The sequence below is a fragment of the Sphaeramia orbicularis genome, chromosome 8, assembly GCF_902148855.1.
Source record: "Sphaeramia orbicularis chromosome 8, fSphaOr1.1, whole genome shotgun sequence".
In the NCBI taxonomy this organism is placed as follows: domain Eukaryota; kingdom Metazoa; phylum Chordata; class Actinopteri; order Kurtiformes; family Apogonidae; genus Sphaeramia; species Sphaeramia orbicularis.
This window is the reverse complement of record NC_043964.1, coordinates 36,489,474-36,513,606: the sequence shown is the minus strand read 5'-3', so window position 1 is coordinate 36,513,606 and position 24,133 is coordinate 36,489,474.

Below are 24,133 nucleotides of genomic sequence, written 5' to 3'. Positions count from 1 at the left end.
CAGATTCCTACAAACTTCTTCTCCAAAACTGTTCCCCAGAATTAATTAAAATTCATAGCAGGGGTTCATTGGGGTAAGGTCTACCAAGTTTGTTCAAAGAATTGAGAAATACTGATTTTTGAATTTTGTATGAATTTTTGAAATTATTAAAATCCCCTTTGGTTTATAATGGGAAAAGTTTCAAACTGCTATAACTTCAAAACAGTTGAAGGTATTGATTAAATTACTATTGGCAATAGATAGGAAGTCACATATGGGCTTTTGTGACCTTTGACCTTGAGTGACCTTGAAAGGTCAAACAAATGCCAGTTAATGTTTTGACCCTTGATCCTATTCTTATTTCAGGAAAAATCATGTATTTTTCTGTATTTTCTCGCTGATCATATAGCTCATGGATGTCAAATTCATTTTAGTTCAGGGGCCACATACAGCCCAAGGGGATCACAAGTGGGCCAGACCAGTAGGTATAATAAGCTTTACATAATAATTACAATTTTTCACTTTATTTTAGTATGAAAATATGAATAACCTGAACAACCATGTATAATAAAACATAAGTAGAAAAATAAGGAAAAAAACAAAAAATAAGTGCAATTTCCACAATATTACATACCAGCTTATTTTGTAAATGTAAATATTTTTGTAACATAATTTGACACCATTGACTATTAATATCTTCAGTGTAATTTTTTCGTTTTGTGGGTCAGATTGGAACTTTTGGTGGGCCAGTTTTGGCCCCCGGGCTGTATGTTTGACGCCCCTGATGTAGCTGTTCATAAAAGCTCAGATTAAAGTTTAGGGTTATTATATCAGAAAAAGAGAAAAATGAAGAAAAGTGAGTTTTTCAGCAAAGGTTCAAGGGAGTGAAGAGAAGCAAAATTAACATTATGAACACTTCAAATCACATAAAACTGTTTTTTTATTTTTTTTATCATTATCATACACTAATATAATTAATACAATTTGAATGTCACTGATATGACCAGTTTTGGAACCAAAGCAAAGAGTTGGCTTTAATAAGGCTGTCCTCAGTTATGCCACTGAATTCTACTGCATTCCAAATAATTTAAAGTTAGAAACAGCAGGAGACCATAGACGTATAGGCCGATGTTGGACAACTTTGTGTGATTCACTCACTCACTGGCTGTGTTCACACATATTTAATATTCAGTCCATGCAGTTCTGTAGTTCCACTGTATATGAATACAGTCCATTCCTTCCGTGGCTGCCGTTTGTTTTTCATGCAGACCCAAATGCTGCTGGAATAGTCAGTTGTCTTTTCATGATTAGACTTTAGTGTAGGTTTAACTCCTTTACCATATACACCAGGGGTGTCAAACATGTGGCCCGGGGGCCAAAACCGGCCCGCCAAAGGGTCCAGTTCAGCCCCTGGGATGTTTTGCCAAGTGCAAAAATTCCACAGTCTTGAATTGAATTAAGCAAAAAACATTTAGCTTGAATTAAGGAAAAAATCTTGAATTAAGCCAAAAAAAAAAAAAAAACTTCAAGCAAGTGAAAAAAATCTTCAATTAAGCCAAAACAAAAACTCAAATTTAGCAAAAAATCTTGAATCAAGCCAAAAAAAAATTTCAATTAAGTAAAAAAAACTCTTGAATCAAACCAAAAAAAACCCCAAAAACTTCAATTAAATAAAAAAAATCTTCAATTAAGCCAAAAAAAATCTTCAATTAAGTAAAAACAAATCTTGAATTAAGCCCAAAAAAAAAAATCTTCAATTAAATAAAAAAAAATCTTCAATTAAGCCAAAAAAAATCTTCAATTAAGTAAAAAAAAATCTTCAATTAAATAAAAAAATCTTCAATTAAGCCAAAAAAAAAATCTTCAACTAGAAGCACTCGGAGAGCGCAGACCTCCGCCAAGGCTGATCAGTGCCCCCCCCCCGTGGGCCCCCCCACCCCCGATCACCACCAAAATGTAATCATTTCTTCCTTATCCCATTTCCAACAAACCCTGAAAATTTCATCCAAATCTGTCCATAACTTTTTGAGTTATGTTGCACACTAACGGACAGACAAACAAACAGACAGACAGACAAACAAACAAACCCTGGCAAAAACATAACCTCCTTGGCGGAGGTAATTAAGCCAAAAAAAAATCTTCAATTAAAAAAAACAAACAAACTAGAATTAACAACTTAATTTTTTTTAAATTTTGTTTTAGTGCAAAAAATAACATTAAATTATGAAAATATTTACATTTACAAACTATCCTGTAACACTTAAATGTGAATAAACTGAACAAATATGAACAACCTGAAATGTCTAAAGAAAATTCAGCACAATTCTAACCATTTTTCTGCCTGTTCCTCAGTGTTCGGTGTCTTTGTAGATCTGATCCATAATGCACATGTAGAAATGAGAAGTTGAGGAATAATATTGTTAAAATTGCACAAAATTTTCTTCTGTTTTTTAATTTAAATTTCAGTTTTTTCAGGTTTTTTTTTTTTTTGGATAGTTTATAAAAGTGAGTATTTTCATAATTTAATGTTTTTTTTTTACACTAAAACAATGACAAATATTTGCAGTTGTCATTATTTATAGGTTATTATGTTATTATTTTTCTGGTCCGGCCCACTGCAGATCAAATTTAGCTGAATATGACCCCTGAACTAAAATGAGTTTGACACCCCTGATATCGACTTTCATCATAAATGGTGCTTAGACAGTAGACCCCCCCCCCCTCCAATACAAGATATAGTAGAGCCTGGGGGGCTGTAAATTTGCATCTTGACATACATGTAGTTGGATAGCTCAGTCAGTTATGCTCCAGTCTACCACCCAGTAGAGTGAGGTTTGAATCCCACCAAGAGGACTTTTATTATTTTCAACATTTTACATATTCAACTGGGAGGGGGGGTTAAAAAGTCTCCTCTGACTTTTCACCCCACAGAGACATTACTTCACAGATCATGGGTTTACATGTGAGTGCTTCTGTCCCAAGTGTTGGAACATACAGTAAACAGGTCTGTAACTCACCCACACTCATCCACATCTTTAGTGACATTTCATCGGTCCTCTGAGGATACTTAATCCATCTTACAATTATCGTTTTTCAGTATGCATTAGTAGTAGCAGTAGTAGTAGATTAGTAGCTTCACCTCCAAAATCTTTCAGTTCGACTGAAAAACAGCTCCACTAGATAAGGATCATGTCCAACATATGGCATCATTTCATGTTCTATTGTCTAAACCAGGGGGGACAAACATACGGGTCATGGACCAAAAGCAGAACACCAAAGGGTCTAATCTGGTCTGTGGAAGGGTACACTGAAGGAAGGAAGGAAGGAAGGAAGGGAGGGAGGGAGGGAGGGAGGGAGGGAGGGAGGGAGGATGGATGGATTTAACTAAGTTGTATTTTGAAAAATAAATAAATAAATAAATAAATAAAATTAAATAATAGCTGCAATGTACTGTCTGTTGGCAGAAACATTAAAATATTAACTTGTAAACAATCAAATATACAAAAGTGCATTAAAGATGTCACCTTATGGACACTGACCATTTTCCATATCAAGTTTGACTTGTTTGAGTTTCTTTTTGATAGATAGATAGATAGATAGATAGATAGATAGATAGATAGATAGATAGATAGATAGATAGATAGATAGATAGATAGATAGATAGATAGATAGATAGATAGATAGATAGATAGATAGATAGATAGATAGATAGATGTACTTTATTTGTCCCAAACTGGGAAATTACAGTTATCAAGGGTGTCATATATACTATATATCAAGGTTCTAATAGTTTTGGATTTTTCATTATAGTTTAGTTTTATTTAGTTTTGACTTTTTTTTCTTTAATTCAGTTCGTTTTAATTAGTTTTTAGAGCAGGTTTGCTAGTTTTTATTAGTTTTCGTTTTCTTCTAAATGCTTTGTTTTAGTTTAGTTTTAGTATTAATTTTTAGTTTTGTCGTATCTTCTCTCTTCTTCTCCATCATATTCAAATAAATCCCAGACAGGACTCTGCTGCTTTCTCCCAACTTCAGTCTCCATGTTTTCAGGTAGAGTGGGAACCAGAAGACGACTGGAAACCACAAGTGATGGACCGTGAAGTGTCGTATGGTGCTGCTAGCTAAAATTGCTAGAGCGAAATAAATCAGTTTTGTATCAATCTGACATTTACAAAGATGAAAACAAAGGGAACTTTATTGTTAATTTTTATATATTTTAGTTAGTTTTGTAAACACACAATACAGTTTCAGTTAGTTACCGTTTTTTTTCTTTTAATTATAGTTTTTATTTATTTCAGTTAATGAAAATGTTTTTACAATTCTAGTTTTCGTCATTTCATTAGTTTCCATTAACGATAACCTTGCCATATATACATATATAATCCTAAACACCTGTAATACAGACACAACACAGCTGCTGCAGCCAAACCCAACAAATAAGCCAATTCTGTGAATGTGCATGTGTCATTTATAGCAGGACTGTATCTAACTGTAATTGCAGTTTTCTTCTTCTTCTTCTTCTTCTTCTTCTTCTTCTTCTTCTTCTTCTTCTTCTTCTTCTTCTTCTATTTAATGCATGGCTTAGACATATTCTTGAAACACAAAATGTGAGACAATTACATTATTTGTTTATCTCCAGTACTTATACTTTTAAATAACAAATCTTTAGCCTCATAGCATAATTGCCTAAATTGTATTTTTGGCCAAATTGTGATATCTGTGTAACTTTACTCTCCTAACGCTGCTGATTCATTTTTCATCACTGGCTATGACCTGAAAAAACTATGACATATGCAGTTATGCTATGAGGCTAACACAATATACTGATGTAAATATGATCATTTTCACTGCGAACCGATTGGCCAGTAGCCAGTTGTTTTACACCTGTTGGTACCAGAGGTGACTGGTTTGAGACAGCAAGGGAAGCTGAACTTCCCCCAGCATTTCAGGAAATGAATGAGCAGAATAGCACTGTTGAGTTTACAATAAAGATATGAATGACATTTACATTAAAACTGCACAAGCATGCACTTCAGTTTATGGCAATGTTGTTCTGGTCAGCTGCTTTTTTTTTGGTTTCCGATATGAATTCCCTGATACCTTCTTGTATCAGTAGCCTACGCTGTTGAATCTCTCGTTGACGTTGAGCATCATTGGGTTGTCTACGAAGCAGCATCGAGCTGTTTTTTTTCACCGCTGGACTTTGGACGTTAGATTGGATGAACTGTTGCAAAGAGTAGGTACTGGTCTGAAAGGCTGAACCTGTTTGGACTGACAGCGATGTTGAAACATACCGGCATCGGAGCACGTTGGAAGAGAGGTCATTTTGACAAAGTGTCATGACTACATCAGCTGAAGAGAAAAAGAGTTAAGTCACAGGTGTCAAACATGTGGCCCAGGGGCCAAAACCAGCCCGCCGAAGGTTCCGATCTGGCCCATGGGATGAATTTACAAAGTGCAAGATGCAAAAATTAACCTGAAGATATTGACAGTCAAGGGCATCAAACTCAAAAATAACAGCATAATAACCTAGAAATAATGACTCCAAAATTTCTTCTTGGTTTAATGCATAGGTGTCAAACATGCGGCTCGGGGGCCAAATCCGGCCCACCAAAGGGTCCAGTCCGGCCCTTGGGATGAATTTGTGAAATACAAAAATTACACTTAGATATTAACAATCCTTTTAGTTCAGGTTCCACATTCAGACCAATTCAATCTCAAGTGGACAGGACTAGTAAAATACTATCACAATAACCTATAATTAATGACAACTCCAAATTTTTATCTGTGTAAATTTAAATATTTTCATGTATTTACACTAAAACAAGTATAATTTTGCAAAAAATGTGAACCCAAACAAATATGAACAACCTGAAATGTCTTAAGAGAAGTGTAATTTTAACAATATTCTGCCTGTTACTAAATGTTTTGTGTGTTTGTAGATCCATTTGTGATCTGTAAGTTATAATGTACGTGTGTAAATGATAAACTGAAGCATAATAGTGTTAACACTACACTTTTTTTCAGTTTGTTCATTTTATTCACATCTTTTGAAAGGATAGTTTGTAGATGTAAACCGTTTCCTAATGTAAATTTACTTGTTTCACTCTAAAACATAGAGAATAGTTTGGAGTTGACATTATTTATATATTATGTTATTATTTTACTGGTTCGGCCCACTTCAGATCAAATTTAGCTGAATGTGGCCCCTGAACTAAAATGAGTTTGACACCCCTGGGTAAAGTCATACCTGCAAGTGTGTGTTGCTGTTGTTTTATGGTATAGATGAAGCATAACAGCCTCAGTTAAGTATTCCTTTTATTTTTAATTGCTTTGCTATAATACGACAAGTTTTATGATGAGCTTCCCCTGTTTTAAAGACCAGCAGCTGCAACTGGATGATACGTTATCACAAACACAAACTCCAAAAAAGGTTGGACAGTTATAATGTGACCTACCCTGGGAAAAAGGTAACCGCCGTCATGACACTGATGTTACCTCGGTAACCCCATCTCTGTCCAACCTGTACAGTCATTTAGCTGTGCAGTCTTAACTGTGGCTCAGCAGCAACACACTACAAGCTTTCATTACTTCTGCACTCAAATCAAATATCATGCAAATGTCTTTAGCAGAAAAGCACGCACATGCAATACACACACACACACACACTCTCACTGGTACAACCTTCATGGAAGTCTTGTGATAATGGGTTTGTTTTTGTGGATGATTGGAGTGTGTGATAGTGGTGGCTCATACCCAGAATAGCACATCGTACACATTCACACACACACACTCACATTTAAATAGAAACCATCCCTTCTCCCTCAGGCCATTTATATGTAGATGAGAGTCTTGGTTACTTGGTGGACTCACACATGCTTACAGACCTATGTTTGGGATGGCGCCCACTGACATAACACCTCAGACCTGAGACCTTTAGTTCAGCTCTAAACTTCAAACTGAAACCAAGCTCCTCACCTCAGTCATACAAGTGTCCGACTGGTTCTAGCAAAGACAGCAGTATGAGTACACACACACACACACACACACACACACACACACACACACACACACACACACACAAAGTGGCATGCAGCGCTCATCGTCACATCATCCATTCAGCTGAGCCCCCCAAGCTCATCATAAATGATAATGGCAGACTTGTACTCAGCCCTGGGGGTCGTGGTACAGACAAGCATGACACAATGGACTCAAACCACACACACACACACACACACACACACACACACACACACACACACACACACATACATACATGCTGTGACTCAGCCCTCCTTTGGGTTTCTCTGATTTGTGGACAGCCGTTTGGGTCCTTCAGCTGCCAAGGACCTCTTACACACACAAACATGCACACACACACACACACACACACACACACACTATATATATATATATATATATATATATATATATATATATATATATATATATATATATATATAGATAGATAGATAGATAGATAGATAGATAGATAGATAGATATAGATATAGATATAGATATAGATAACTGCTGATACATTTAAGTAAAAATGAATAAACTGAGTTCATAGGCAGGTAACATTATATATCCCATTATTGTGTATTTCTGTCAATGATTGTCTAAATTGTTTTGGGTCATTTGTTGATTTTATTCATAATTTTTGTACCAGATCAGAGGAGAGAGACCCCAGGAACAGGACCAGTCCAGATACAGACCAGACACAGATCAGGACCTGATGACATGAACCATGTGTTCAGTTCAGGTCGTGTGTTCAGTTGGATTTGAGATTTATTTATTTATTTATTTACTTATTTAGACATTCTTTTTATTGAACATTTTCCAAATTACACAATCCAGCACAGTACATACAGGTTGTATGAAATGTAAGGCAGATCCAAAATATGTCCACAGCGACCAAAAGTCTGTATGAAGTCTATTTCAGGTAGTTGCAGTCTGAGTTCCCAGATATTCCAACACTTTTCCAAACTTTGCTGTAAAGACGTCTTTCTGATCATTAATATGAAATCTTAGTCTTTCCAGAGAGGATGTGATATTTGTTTTAATATCGTCAAAGCTCAAGTACAATGTGATTTCATCTTCAACTTTCTTGCTGACCCAGGACAGACCAGGTCTGCGGCTGTGGAACCCCTGCAGTCAGACAGGTGACACATTTAACTGATTCATTTGGAAACTGCTGTTCATTTTATTAAGTATCTTTGTCATTTTTTTGTATTTTTGTTGATAATTTTCTCTATATTTTGTCTCATTTGTTCATTTTGTTCATAATTTTTATTACAGACCAGAGGAGAGACACCACATGAACAGGACCGGTCCAGATGCAGACCTGATGTCACAGGTGTCATGTCCAGCCAGGACCTGACGATAGGACTGGGGACCCACAACAGGTCCAGGTCATGTGGTCAGCTGGATTTCATATTTTTTAATATCATCAAAGCTTAAGTACAATATGATTTCATCTACAACTTTCTTGTTGTTTTTTTTTTTTTTCAGCGCCTGCGAACCGGACCCGGATAAAGCAGAAGAAGATGGATGGAAGACGAGAAAATGCAGTCGTCTCTAAATGTAAGTCGATGTGATTGATTGATTGGTGTATTTATTTCGAATATGAATGTCAAACAGAAGAAAATAAATAAACGAAACACTTAAACATAAGACATATAACACATATTGGAAAAGGAGTGAGAAGAAGTACAAGTTATAAACTCCCACCCCTTCTCCTTATATAAAAAATAACAATAATAACCTTCCTAGTCTAAGCAGATCTATACTATATACCATAATATGACTGATACTTATTATTAAATAATATGGTTTCTGGCTTTATATTATTATGAACAAATATAATATGATTTACATAAACACATAATACAATAACACATACATATTCATACACAGATCTACACACCCACACATATACACCTACATATACACACACACACACACACACACACACACACACACATACACCTATACATACATATACACACACTTACCACATACTTGTACATCTTTAGAACACCCAGTGATCCCCAACACCTCCCTCATCCCTGTACCTCTGAAAAATTGTGTCTTTGTTCCTCCTTTTAAATTCTTTCATGCTTGGACATTTGCTTTGACTCTATGTTAAATCTGTTCCACAGTCTCGCCCCGCTGACAGAAACACAAAAACCCTTCCTAGTCGTGCGTATTAAGTGAATTTTAAAGTTAATTTTCCCCCTTAAATTACAACCCCCCTCATGAATACTGAATAATTTCTGTATATTTGTTGGTAAAAGATAACACTGGTCAACAACAAATTTATTGTTAAAGTTTTTTGAGCTGATTTAGGATAATTTTGGTGTGCTGAATCCAAAAATCACATTCATTTTGCTCAGTCAGGTCAACTTTCTGAACTATGCTACATATTAGCTTTTTAACATTTTTGCTTACATTTATGGGCATTTTCACGTCATATGATACAAAATTCTTTCATATTTCTTGCAATAAACGAGTTCTGAAGATTTTACTTTTGCCAATTTATGATTAATGTTTTTTATAATATTACAGGTGAATGAAATGGCTTCGACTAGAAGATCTTGCAAAAAATAAGCCTGACGTATTCTGCTACATTTGCAGTGAATACACCATTGTACCTAACAGGAATCCTTTTAGAAATTTTTTTTTTTTCTCTTAAAACCTATTTTGGGTGAAAACTATATAAAAAAATCAATTGATAAAGTCACAAAAATGTAATCAATTTTGTGAGAAGATCAAATTTTTCAAAATCAAATTAGCAAAAAAACCTGACCTGATTGAGAAAAACAGATGTCATTTTTGGATTTAGCGGTGCAAAATGGTCCTAATTCAGATGAAAAAACCTAGACAACTTGCAAAAAACATTTTTTTGTAACCCAGTGTAATTTTTAGCTTTGAACATAATTTGAGCTGTTTGATAGTCCACAATGTCTGTGAACTTGAGTAATTTTGATTGTAAGAATAATGAGTTTGTGTGTTCCTGGTATTGCTCTTTTTTGAATGTGTTGGTCTTTGAAGATGCATTTTTCTGTGTCTCTGATCACAAATGTCCACCACAGTTGTACATGGTAAAGAGGAACGCTTGATGGACCTCCAGGCAGTAAAAAAAAAAAAAAAAAAAAAATAGTAATGAAAAATGGTAAAAGAGGTGCTCTTTGGTGAAGGGACTGTCAATGCACAAAAAAAAAAAAACAAAACAAACAAAAAAAAAACCAAGGCATTCTCTTATCATTTTAAAATGCCTTATTAATTATGGCATATATTAATGGACCTCACTGAGCCCCATCAACATATGTGCTGCTCATTTTAAGTATTTTTAAGTTTCTTCTTTATCTGATTCTGTCATCATAACATCATCACAATTTATGCATTTATACACAATATATAAACTGTATAATTTGTACTATAACATTTGTAGTGTAATTTTATACAGGGATATTATTTTTTTTGAAAGTGTGTGGCAAACATCAAGTCTGCTATATATATGTTAATGTACAGTAAACACATACACAAATCAGAACAAAAAAACAAACAAACTAGTGTGTATATTTATGTGTGTGAAGGTGAAGGTAGATCAGGAGTTTAATCAAACCATCTTATGGCAGCAACACTTTATGACACATGACATGAGTCATTCTAATTAGTGTGTTTGTACTGACTCCATCTCCTCTGGGTAATGAAGTATGCTATTAAGACTTGATTAAAGACACACATGTGAGTCCACAATTCAATATGTGAAACAGGCTGGTGATAGAAGAGGAAAATATTTCATGTTCATTACATCTTGGTGTTGTTCTTAGTCTTTTTTTCTATGAATGTATAGAACAATCAGAGGGCATGATAAAGTATGACAAATGATGGAGAAAAAGTGCATAATTGAACAATTTCTATGCATGCTTATGTAAGGGACCTTCTGGAATGTATGTATTTACAATTAGACACAATTAGTGTAATTAAGTTGCCAGAACCTAGAATAATATATATTTTTTTATTATCATTATTTTTAGCCCCTCACTTCTTGCCTTTTGACTCATGTACTCATGTGAAAGGTCTTTGTCATTCTTCCCTTTAATTATTATCCAAATATTTTTTACATTTTTTTTTTATTAGTGATACAGTTAACAAGACACAGTGGACAGAAAAACAACACAAACAAAAGAAGAATCAAGCAAATAAACAAACCAAAAGCAACAACAAAATAATGACAGACAACAGCAATAACATATTACAACGAAAAAGAAAAATAAACGTAAAGAACTACTAAACAATATAGATTGATGAGGGGCGATAAGGAAAAGGGGAAGAGGGGAGTGAGAATGAAAGTGGGGGGGGGGGTGAGAGGTAAAATAATAAGTATTATGATAATGATAATAACAACAACAACACAACAATATATAGTAATAATACAAATAGTCTAATTTGCTAGTATTAGCGTAGCGGTGGTTGCGGCAGAGGCAGCCACAATGCAAAAATGGGTTAAGTAATTTAATATTTATAATAATTCATTTATATCAACACTGCAAAAATAAAAATCTTACCAAGTGTATTTTTCTCATTTTTAGTTAAAATATCTCATCACACTTAAAATAAGACATAATCACCTAAAGAGGAACTTTTCAGTGAGATATAAGAAGTTATTTTTAGACAATAGATCTGGAAAATCTTATTTCAAGAAATCTTCTCAAGATAATTTTTACTTGTTCCATTGGCAGATTTTTAGCTGTAAGGAGGTTATGTTTTTGCTGGCGGTGGTCTGTCTGTCTGTCTGTCTGTCTGTCCGTATGCAAGATAACTCAAAAAGTTATGGACGGATTTGGATGAAAATTTCAGGAAATGTCGATTCTGGCACAAGGAACAAATGATTAAATTTTGGTGGTGATCGGAGGGGGGGCACTGATCTGCCTTGGCGGAGGTCTGCGCTGTCCGAGTGCTTTTCAAGTTTTTTTTGCTGAATTCAAGATTTTTTTTTTTTTTTTTGCTTAATTTCATCAAAAAATCTGCCAATGGAACATGGGAAAATTATCTTGGTAAGATTTTTTGAACTAAGATTTTCAAGATCTGTTGTCTAAAAATAAGCTCTTATGTCGTCACTAAAAAGTTACCCTGTATGTGATTATGTCTTATTTTAAGTGTGATGAGATATTTTGACTGGAAATTAGAGAAATACACTTGGTAAGATTTAGATGTTTGCAGTGAATTACTATCAGTTTGAGTTTATATTAATTAATTTAAATTAATCTGGCTACAGGGGGTGGAGCATACCACCAACCAGCCACACCACCTCCAGTACTCCCAGTAACACAGCCACAGCCCAGGGACCAGAATCCAAATATATGTCCAAATATTTATTGTCGTATATGTTTCTTCATGCTAAGGGCGCCCACGGCTCAGGAGGTATAGTGGGTCGTCCAATAACCGAAGTGTTGTCAGTTTGAATCCTGCTCTGTCCTAGTGTGTATCCTTCACCCTTCTTCCACTCCTTGCCTCCAGTGTCACTCACACTGGTGTGTGAACGTTGGGTGGTGGTAGGAGGGGCCATATGGCGTGAACTGGCAGCCACGCTTCCGTCAGTCTGCCCCAGGACAGCTGTGGCTACAGATGTAGTTTACCACCACCAGAGGGAGAATGTGAGAGCGAATGAATAATGGGTCAATAATGTAAAGCGCTTTGGGTGTCTAGAAAGGCGCTATATAAATCCAATCCATTATTATTATTATTATTATTATTATTATTATTATTAATAAAAAAAAAACAAGTGTTCAGAGAACGCAAACCTCCACCAAGCACCCCAAATGGTGTGCATGTGTGGATCGATTGTTTCTTTTTAAATTAAACAGTTTCAAGGTTGTTCCATACAGCAGAAAAAGTTGAAGCTTGGTACCAGTCATGTGTATGTCAAATTATATTAAAGTCCAATCAATATTTGTTGAGTTATAATAAAAAATGTGTCGTAAATGGGATTTTCAATGTTAAATGTAAATGTCCACAGAGTCCACATTCCACAGTGGATGTGGACAATTTTTTGCCAGATACAAGATATTGTTATAAGCTACGGGTGGATCAAATTGGAGGCCAGTTGGAGTCGTTTTGAATTTTTATGAATTTTCAAAAATTGCTCAATGATGAGAGATAGGAACATTTGAGATTTTGTGACCTTGCTGTGACCTTGAACTTTGGCCTACTTGGCCCAAAATTTAATGGGTTGGTCCCAGGGCCTAGGCCTATCTGTGGGGACAATTAGGTAAAGATGGTTGGAATAGTTTTCCCGTAAAGTTGCTAACAAACAAACAAACAAAAAAAAAAAAATCACAAAGCAAAGTGATCACAATACCTCTTGGTGGAGGTAATAATGTCGTTTACCACCACCAGAGGGACAATCTGAGAGTGAAAGAATAATGGATCAATAATAATAATTATTATTATTGAATGGAGATCAGGTCAGACACAATGCAAAAGTCCAGTTAGCTTTCTGTGAGAGATAAATAAGTAAGTAAGTAAAGCTTTATTTATATAGCACTTTTTTAAACAACATGTTACAAAGTGCTTCACATAAAGGGGAGATAGATCAAATCAAAGTTTAAGCCAATTTACAGAAAACCTACAGAATCCTCCAGGAGCAAACACTTATGACTGGTGACAGTGGCAATGAAAAACTTCCCTTTAACAGGCAGAAACGTGGAGCAGATCCAGACTCCTGAAGGATGGCCGTCTGCCTTGGTCAGTTGGGGTTAGAGCGAGAAAGTAGAGGAGAAAAGAGAGAACGATAGAGATAGAGAGAGACTGGGGGAGAGGGTGGAGAGGTGGGTGGTAGGTGACAGACTATAACAAGAAAAGCACTCGCAGACCTCCGCCAAGACAGATCTGCCCCCACCCCCCACCCCACCCCCACCCCCGTGTTTGTTTGTTTGTTTGTTTGTTTGTTTGTTTGTTTGTTTGTTAGCAAGATAACTCAAAAAGTTATGGACAGATTTTCATGAAATTTTCAGGAAATGTTGATACTGGCACAGGGAAGAAATGATTAAATTTTGGTGGTGATCGGGCCTAGGGGTGGGGGAGGCAAGCCACCAAAATCACCACCAAAATAAAACAAACAAACAAACAAACAAACACGCACGCACACAAAGCAAAGCGATCACAATACTTCCTGGCGGAGGTAAAAATGTATGTAACTACAGAACAGTTCTGAGTTGGAGCTCCTGTTGTCATCAGGGTGTGTGTAAATTCATGCTTGGACATTAGCTGCAGTTATCTGATGGGTGGAGGAAATGTGGGACTTGCGGGGGAGAACTGAAGCAGCGTAAAATCTTGGAAACCCAAGATATTCAAATTTGTGGTGGCAGCTTGCCGGAGCTGCAGGGCTCAGCCTGTTACACAACGCTGTAGTTGTACAATAGTTTCCCCACCTGTCTATAGCTTCTGTCTGTCTGCTTTCCTTGAGGAGAAAAGTCCACAAAGCGCTGTGGGCTCAGAAGGTTTCACGACACAGACTTCAAACAACACCACTGTCTCAAGGTCTGTTATTCTCCAGTGGTCGCAAAGTTTCTAATTGCACCTGGCAGAGGATCCACTAAACTGGCAAAATAATACGTATGTACATGGAGTCTGTGGTTTCTGTAGGAAAGGAAATGAATTTTCCAGCAGGGTGATTATGTTACGTATACACCAGCTGAATTTATGTGTCTGGATCTGCACAGAAAATGGGTGTGAGAGGCTGTTTACATATTTTACAGGGCTTGTCAGGTGCCCTTTAACATTTCCCTGTCAGCGTTATTTGCAGATATTATTCAGGCCTGGAATTAAATATCAGCAGCTGACACTTAAAGTTCATCTAAGATCAAAACTCTTATTGTTGAGTTGAGTTTATTAATTACATTGTAACATATCAACACCTTAACCCATAAAGACCCAAACATCCACTGGCGACCAAAACCATCTACTGATCTAAACTGTTTAATACCTGTTGATCCACAAAACTATCAATCCATGTAAATAATTGGTGTAAAATGAAGTTTATCATCTTTTCATGGTCGTCAGATATGACCCATTTGGACGTTCAGAGGCTCCGTAGTGAACGTGCACTGCAAACATCAAAATCTTACCAAGTGTATTTTTCTCATTTCTAGTCAAAACATCTCATCACACTTAAAATAAGACATAATCACTTAAAGAGTAACTTGTAAGTGACATATGAGACCTTATTTTTAAACAATAGATCTTGAAAATCTGATTTCAAGAAATCTTACCAAGATAATTTTCACTTGTTCCATTGGCAGATTTTTTATTTTTTTTTTGCTTAATTCAAGATTTTTTTTTGCTTAATTCAAGCAAAAAAATCTGCCAATGGAACAAGTGAAAATTATCTTGGTAAGATTTCTTGAACTAAAATTTTCAAGATCTATCGTCTAAAAATATGTTCTTATATCTCACTGAAAAGTTACTCTTTAGGTGATTATGTCTTATTTTAAGTGTGATGAGATCAAGGTTATTATCGTTAACGAAAACTAACGAAATGACAAAAACCAGTATGGAAAAAACATTTTCGTTAACTGAAATAAATAAAAAGTATAATAAAAAGAAAAAAACCATAACTAACTGAAACTGTATTGTGTGCTTACAAAACTAACTAAAACTTATAAAAATTGTGGTTAAAATTCCCTTCGTTTTCGTCTTTGTCAACGTCGGATTGATACAAAATCAATTTATTTCGCTCTAGCAATTTTAGCTAGCGGCACCATACAGAACTTCACGGTCCGTCACTTCTTGTCACTTATGGTTTCCAGTCGTCTTCTGGTCCCCACTCTACCTGGAAACATGGAGACTAAAGCTGGGAGAAAGCAGCAGAGTCCTGTCTGGGATTTATTTGAATTTGATAGCGAAGAAGATAAAAATATATGAAAAAACTAAAATTAATACTAAAACTATACTGAAACTAAGCCTTTAGAAAATAACGAAAACTAAAAAAAACTAGCAAATCTGCTCTAAAAACAAATTAAAACTAACTGAATTCGAGAAAAAAAAAAGTCAAAACTAAATAAAACTAAACTATAATGAAAAATCCAAAACTATTAGAACCTTGGTTGGTCCACATCCACATTCTCCCTTTGAACATCATTCCTTACATTAGTACCATTACTTCATGGTACCGAACAAAGCAGGTCCACTCACTGTTCATGCAGAGGTGGACCTTACAGACCCTGTAGACCACATTGGACCTGAGATTGTTGACTCACTGTCCTCACTGGAACTGTTGCTGTAACTGTCTTGTAATGTGTGTAGAAATTACCAAAAATAGTCACTCGCCCGATAAAGGGTTAAGTATCTGAATTTTTGTCTCTGAATTCAACTCTTCATGTTTTCAAAATGATAATTAACTGAAACTGTATTGTGTGTTTACAAAACTAACTAAAACGGATAAAAATTATGGATAAAATTCTCTTCGTTTTCGTCTTTGTCAATGTTGGATTGATACGAAATTGAATTATTTCCCTCAAGCAATTTTAGCTGCTGGCACCATATGATATTTAACAGTCCGTCTTCTCGTCACTTGTGGTTTAGAGTCGTCTTCTGGTCCCCACTCTACCTGGAAACATGGAGACTAAAGCTGGGAGCAGAGTCCTGTCTGGGATTTATTTGAATATGACAGAGAAGAAGAGAAAAGATATAAGGAAACTAAAATTAATACTAAAACTAAGCATTTAGAAAAAAATGAAAACTAATAAAAACTATCAAACCTGCTCTAAAAACGAATTAAAACTAACTGAATTAGAGAGAAAAAAAAAGTCAAAACTAAATAAAACTAAACTATAATGAAAAATCCACAACTATTATAACCTTGGATGAGATATTTTGACTAGAAATGAGAAAAAAAAAACTTGGTAAGATTTAGATTTTTGCAGTGTGGAAACACCGTCATCTACTACAGCAGAAGTGTCAAACTCATTTTAGTTTGGGGTCCACATATAGACCAACGTGACCTCAAGTGGGCCGGACTAGTAAAATAATAACAGTGAAAAAAGTAAAATTATATTAGGAAAATATGTATATCTACAAACTATCCTTTAAAATGTAAATAACCTGATCATTCTTAAGAAAAATAAGCACAATTTTAACAATTTTCTTCTTCACTTTATCTGAATGTAGGATTTATTTTAAATATTCATAAAAATATAAACGTCAACTCGATAGGAAAAATTTGAAAACAGAGAGCAGTGAGTGAGACCAACCAAGGTTCTAATAGTTTTGGATTTTTCATTATAGTTTGGTTTTATTTAGTTTGGACTTTTTTCTCTCTAATTCAGTTAGTTTTAATTTGTTTTTAGAGCAGGTTTGCTAATTTTTATTAGTTTTCGTTATTTTCTAAATGCTTAGTTTTAGTTTAGTTTTATTTATTTATTTATTTTTATATCTTTTCTCTTCTTCTCTGTCATATTCAAATAAATCCCAGACAGGACTCTGCTGCTTTCTCCCAGCTTTAGTCTCTATGTTTACAAGTAGAGTGGGGACCAGAAGACGACTGGAAATTACAAGTGACGAGAAGTGACGGACCGTTAAATATCATACGGTGCCAGCAGCTAAAATTGCTTGAGGGAAATAAATCAATTTCATATCAATCCGACATTGACAAAGACGAAAACACAGGGAATTTTATCCATAATTTTTATACGTTTTATTTAGTTATGTAAACACACAATACAGTTTCAGTTAGTTTTTTTTTTCTTTTAGTTATAGTTTTTATTTATTTCAGTTAACGAAAATGTTTTTACAATTCTAGTTTTCATCATTTCGTTAGTTTTCGTTAACGATAATAACCTTGAGACAAACTTGCTATAAAAATAGACAAATAGATACATAGTTTTCCTTGTTGATTTTTGTTTTTACTGTTGTTTGCAGTGTTCTCATGAGTTTCCAGTTTTTGTTTTTTTGTTTTTTCAATTTTTACTGGGTTTTGACTGTGTAGTGTGCCAAAAAGCAACTGAATTGATTTAGTTTAAAAAAAAAAAAAAAAAAAAAAGAGCCCCAAATCAAAAACTACTAGGCCAAAATTCAAATCCTTGTTGTTGTTCAGTGTGTTCCAGTTCACAGTTCATGTTCAACATCTTAAATCTCTTATTGATGCACATTCTGAGTGTCTTATTTCGTAAAAACCTGTCACATGTGAACTCCTCTCTTTGTCTTTTTCTGTTATTCCACCCTGTTTTGACCCTAAAACACACATTAAAATAAAACCACTGAAGAAATGGAACACAAACATGTACTCATAGCAGCTTTTATGACACTGAAACAGATGTAAATTCACTACAGCACGTTTACCTGGAATAATGTCTCAGGGGTTAAAGGGTTAACGAAGAGGTAACTAAAGAAATGAAACATATGGAGCAAAATATATGGAGTTGTAAGCAAATTTAAGTTGTCTACTACGGCTAAAATTTGCTTAGAGGTCTTATTTCTGTCTTTGTGCATAAGAAATCAATATAAGTGAATCCCCAAAGGAACTTTGTGTTGGTAAATTCAAGTTATGCAAATTTACAGGATTTCAGTTCTGTTGCAACATGTTGATGGTCATATGAACTATGTTTTCAGCTCAAAAATGTCCAATTTCATCACAATTAATGCTATATTTTCATGTCACAAATGGCCAAGTTATATTTTAACTGAATTTACCTGAAAAACAAATATTCTGTTCTTTTAGATTCCCCAGTTTTTCTTACAAGATTCTATCCTACATATCACGTTTTATTTTTACAGGTTCAATATGGAGTATGGTGCTGATCCATCCTGCTTATGTTACGCCAATACATACATTAAGAATGTCACACGTCACTTTTTAAATCAACAGTTTTCTAATAATAAGCATTTTTATAAAGACATAACAATTCTATATTGTTATTTCCTCTTTAGTATGATGATAAACTATACAATAAATAATTGTGATCCTAGTTTTTGCACAGGGATCATTTGTGGAAACGGTGACATGGCTGCCGAGCATCAGTATGATGGGATCTGTAACAACCATGTCACATCCGTCCACTGCCACATTTTGTGTTTTTGTGTCAGCTGTTATTGTTTTAGATCCACAATACTAACATTTATGAATAAGAGGAGAATTAGCAATAGTAAGTATTAGGGATGTAACAATAGGAAAGTTTCATATCGCGGTTATTGTGACCAAAATTATCACGGTTATCATTATTATCGCGGTATTGTTGAAACATGCTCAAAATGTTCAAAAAATACTTCTAAACACACTGAAATAATTTAACCAAGTTGTATTTTGAAAAAATAAATAAAATAATAATAATAATAATAATAATAATAATAATAATAATAATAATAATAATAATAATAATAATAATAGGCCCAATTTCCTTTCTGTTGGCAGAAACATTCAAATATTAACATACACACATGTTCATTTAAGACGGCACCTTATGGCCATTGTTTGACCATTTTCCAGATCAAGTTTGAGCTGTTTTAGTTTCTTTTTCATAGATAGATAGATAGTCTCTCTCTCTCTCTCTCTCTTTCAAGATGCGGTAATCAAACACCGTTATCATGATAATTAGAATTTAAACTGTCACACCTGCTGCCAGACGCTAGTCTGGTTTTGTCTGTCTTTTATGTTTTGTTTGTCATTTCCTTTTTTATTTTGTTAAGTTTTCCCTCATGTGTCTTGTCTGTCGTCTTTACTTCCTGTTCCCCGTTCATCCTGACCTCTGTCCTGATTACCTGTCTCCGCCCTGATTTGCTCCACCTGTGTCTAGTTGTCTTCCCTCCCTTTTGTGTATTTAAACCCTGTCTTTTCCTTTGGTCAATCGCCAGTTTGTAACTCCAGTAGTTCAGACCAGCGTTCTTGACCTCGTTTGTTCGTTTGCCTGCCTGTTTTTGACCTGTTTTGGATTCCTCGGTTTCTCGTCTTCTGCCTGCTCCCTGTCGGTTTTTGTCTGCCTCATCTGATCTGGTTTTGACCTTCTCGCCCTGACTACCGGTACGTGAGTTCGCCTTGTCCTTATGTCCTGTTGCCCGATTGTTAGCCTGCCTGTGTATGACCTGTTTCCGTCCCTGACCTCCCTTTGCTTTTCCCCAGTCGGGGAAAACACTCCTAACACCGCTCGGGGAGACGGGCTGCTGCCCTCGATCCGGAGGACGAATCAGAGGAGGAAATCTCCAACCATTATCCTCAAGATTCTGTCACTCATAATATTTTTTCACCTGTGTGTGAATAATAAATCTTTTGGAACTAATTTTTGTTGTCTGAGTTCTGCATTTGGATTCTGTGTTTGTACTAACGTTATCACATAAACGGTAATACTAACTGTCGGGAATTTTACCGTGGTTTATCGTTATACAAGTAATCATTACATCACTAGTAAATATATAAGTTTATAACTAATAAAGTACTGGTACTGACCAGATCATCATGGGTAATGTCACGTCCGTCCACCAGCAAAAGTTTTCACATACACGTGCTATTCAAAATCCAGTATTACTGAAAATAGAGCTTCCACTGTCAAATAATATCAGTAGTCTGTGCACAAATGTATTAGCATTATTTCAACACAGTTCTATGCATTTCTTACAACTTTTTTTTTTGACAAAAATGGCCACTCATTTGACCCCCTAAGTAAATTTTAGCCGACTAGTTAAAAGATCATGTCTACTCTTGTTGAGAGGTTATTAAATCTACCCAGACTCAGTATTTTGCACAGATAGCTACCACAGTGCAACAGTTATCATACAGCAGGATGACTGACATGTGAGCCTAAGGCTAAACAGTTGCATATTAGCACTTTGTAGAGGGGGCCTGTTGAGCCGCATTATGTAATAAATTCCCATTATGTAATAAAAGTTCAAAATGTAATAAGAATGTCATGTCATCTTGTAATAAAGCCGCATTATGTAATAAACTGACGCATTTTGTAATAAACTACCTCAATGCATTATGTAGTAAATTTTTTCACATTATGTAGTGAGTTATTACAATTTGAGAAATTTATTACAAAATACACTTGACACATTTTTATTTTAAAAAAAATTGTAATAACATGGTTCATTACGTAATCACAATCCAAATTAATATAATTTCAGAGCAATTTAGAAGAAATTAGTCACAGGAGCTACAGGTAATGGAATCAGAACTTTAACCACACAGTTTAAAGATTAATTTAGTACAATACATTTTCCTGAAAATAAAAATGTGTCAAGTGGATTTTGTAATAAATTTCTCAAATTGTAATAACTTACTACATAATGTGAAAAAAATGTAGGTAGTTTATTACAAAATGCGTCAGTTTATTACATAATGCGGCTTTATTACAAGATGACATGACATTCTTATTACATTTTGAATTTTTATTACATAATGGGAATTCATTACATAATGCATTGAGGTAGTTTATTACCTCCGCCAAGGAGGTTATGTTTTTGCCAGGGTTTGTTTGTTTGTCTGTTTGTCTGTCCGTTAGTGTGCAACATAACTCAAAAAGTTATGGACAGATTTTAATGAAATTTTCAGGGTTTGCTGGAAATGGGATAAGGAAGAAATGATTAAATTTTGGTGGTGATCGGGGGTGGGGGGGCCCACGGGGGGGGGTGCAGACCAGAAAATTTCATCAAAATCTGTCCATAACTTTTTGAGTTATGTTGCACACTAACAGACAGACAAACAGACAGACAGACAAACAAACCCTGGCAAAAACATAACCTCCTTGGCGTGGGGGGGCCCACGGGGGGGGGGGGGGGGGGCACTGATCAGCCTTGGCGGAGGTCTGCGCTCTCCGAGTACTTCTAGTTACAAAATGTGTCAGTTTATTACAAGATGACATGACATTCTTATTACATTTTGAACTTTTATTACATAATGGGAATTTATTACATAATGCGGCTCAACAGGCCACACCTGGTTTTACAGGACAGATAGTCAGCCTACTCTGACAGCTAAAGACGAGCTGAAAGCAAACAGGCACACCTTGAAAAGCTCTTCTTCCTTTGTCATTTTTGTTGTTTTATTAAAGGTGATTATTGTTAACAGATCCATTAATTCCAGTTTCACAGCAGCTGGAATATCCAAGCTCCACATTCTGTCAGAGACACAAAGAAACGGACGGACGGATAGATGGATAGCCAGGGTTTTGGATGTGTCGAGACAGGGAAGAAGGGAAGGTCCCGAAAAAGGAAAAGCTTAAGGTCATGCACGTGCACGATCACATGCACGCTCATCATTCTGTGGTCCACTCCCTCCTCTGGCACGCAGCTGATTGTTGGAGTGGCATTTAATTAATCCTGTCAGAAAAGGTTAGGGAAAGAGAAGAGAGGAGGGAGGGAACAACAGAAAGAGAGAGTGGTCCATTTAGCAACCCAAACACAATTAAGTTCATTACAGCAATTTACTCCCGCTCACATCTGCTGATCGTTGAATCCAGTACAACTGAATATTTAAAGAGCCCATTTAAGGTCACATCAGATACGTCACCTACCATGTCTGAAGATTTCAGATAAAGAAGCAGTCAGCCAAAATCTGTAACATTCATGTACGACATTCCCGTTCTGGCTCTTTTTACAGGTGTGTTTAACCCTTAAATACCAAACACTACTTTTCTGACAGTTCCCAAATGAAATTTTTTCTCTATTTAACCTTTCTTAAGAGATTTATCACCATTTATTGTAATATTATCCTCTGTATTTAGCATTTTTTTTTCCTGTGTAAATCATGTGTTTTCCTGCGTTTAATTCATTGATCACGTAGATGTTCATTAACCCTTTCATGCATAATGGTTACTCCAGTGGACTGTTATTCTACAGCTGTTTTCTTGTATGCTTTATTTCATGTATATTTTATATGTATATTATATTTTTATATTTTGTTGTTTTAGTTTCATATCAGCCAACACTGTGGATGTATAGAATTATATTTGTGCCAGTTTCTTGAGCAAGCAATGATAGATTCTAAGCACACAATTAGAGATTTTGAGCACATAAAAATATATTTTGCTAGCACATCAATTATATTTCAAAAAGAAATTAAAGCTGCAAGCAGCATTGGGCGGGACCTCTCACGGAGCGTTCCGCCTCCCCCGCGATCCGCCTCCCGTGACTGTCCACACCTCAGTTCCACTCACACCTCTCCGTCCCCATACCAGTTCCCATCCTTTAGTGTCCGTCCTCCTTACATCTGTACAGAACACCAGCGACCCTCTGCTGAAACCACCATCACCTTTAAATCAGACTTTTATTGTGGAAACCCTACTGTGTGTATGTGCATTTGTTTTGTATGTGAGAGAAAAAATCAGTTTGAAAAATGAATTGAAATTGTATGAATAAGTGAGTATAAAAGTGATGATTTATCAGATTTAAGGCTTTTATTTAGGAAAAACCCTATTGTGTGAGCATGTGTGTCTGTGAGAAAGAGTACTTTTGAATGAAGAAACATTGTACAAACAGTTGAGCATTTGGTCATAAAAATGAAAAGAAGTTATGTAATAGACATTTTGTATTATTTTTTTTAATAGGGGTTTTATTTTGATAAAATGTAGTCTGTGTACTTTGTTATGTGTGCAAAATGTCCAATATCCAGAATATAATGCAGTAAAACCTGTTTTAAAATGTGAGGGGGAAGAAGGAAAAAAAAAAAAATTCATGTCCAATAGGGAATTTGAAACCAGGACTCCTGGACCATAGACACCAGTTCTTACCACTGGGCCATTCTCAGACACAGAATTTACTGCGCTACTTTGCCTTATATAGGGATTTTGTCATTAGAAAGTGAAAGTAAACATAGTCGTCAAAAAATCGCAATTATTCCATAACCGTAGGTCGTATCTGAAAAATTCTTTCACTTTTGGATTCTGCAGACTTGTGGGAATTTAATGAGGTATAACTTTTTTATCAAAAGTCTGAAATGAATAAGCAGTAATTGCAGAAACGTAACTTTCAAAGGCAGATTGCCAACTTCCTGTTGGAGTTAGCTCATGAGTGTCAGTGTATGATTTGTCGGGCTCAATCAGACCAACATTTTGGCATTTGTTTCATGCTTCTGTGACATTCCTACTGGCCGCTAGGGCAGATTTTGTGTGTTTTTTAGTACAAAGGTGGCGCTACAGAGTCCATTTTGGCACCCAAGGGGTT